Here is a 955-nt window from a genome sequence, read left to right as displayed (position 1 = left end):
TTAGAGTTTTCATTTTCAAGTAAGTTTTGTAATTTGTAGCTTAGAATTCAAGAGGATAAAAGGAGAAGGCAAATGAGATGCAAAAATCAATTTTGTACTCTCATTTGGAATTCAAAAGCATTCAATCCTTGGATGGATATCTCAGGCTCCTAAACATTTTCTTGTGAACAAGGTTATGTATTTTCTACTTCTTCTTAATTTACAAAAGTTTGGATTTTAATCATTCAAGTTGGTGCTTTGGTTAATATTATTTGTTTGAGAAGAACTTAATGCTCTTTTTAGATTGATCACTGAAAAAATGATTTCAAGTCAAAACTACTTGTCTCAAACACTTAACAAATAAACTTTGGAGTAGTTGTACTACTTAGTTTATTTGCCAAGTTAAGCATGCTTTTCTTAAGATCTTACATTCATCACTCATTCAATATTAGAGTCACCAATGGTTAGGGTGTGACAACCTAATCTCTTTTATGGTCGTAGTATTGTTTAAGTGATGAATATAAGTGTTTATGATTCTACCATTTTGGGATATACACTAAAAGGAGGATTTTAGACCTTGGTGTTTGGGGTTAACCAAAGTAAAACATAAGAACATGTCTAATTAGTTCAAACTCACAAGAAGTTGAGAACTATATTTTCCTTATTCAAAAAGATTTTGTCTCCTCAAAAATTTGTGAATACTTAGTTTATTTTTCTTGTTGATTTATTTATGTGCAAATCAAACAGAAAAACCATCAAAATATGTTTAAACCATTATTTGTGCTTTGACATGTTTACATGATTTATTTTACTAGGCAATTCCTTGTGGTTCGACATAACCCTATACTATACTACAATTGAATCTTGAAAGAGGTGTAAATTGTAAAATAGTAAAGTGTTATCAATAAATTTATTTGTTGAAAACACCTTTTAATATACAAAATTGATGAAACTAACTTACTAAATTTTATTTATT

This window comes from Lupinus angustifolius, chromosome LG02 (assembly GCF_001865875.1).
Source record: "Lupinus angustifolius cultivar Tanjil chromosome LG02, LupAngTanjil_v1.0, whole genome shotgun sequence".
Classification (NCBI taxonomy): domain Eukaryota; kingdom Viridiplantae; phylum Streptophyta; class Magnoliopsida; order Fabales; family Fabaceae; genus Lupinus; species Lupinus angustifolius.
Note: the sequence above shows the minus strand (reverse complement) of the source record.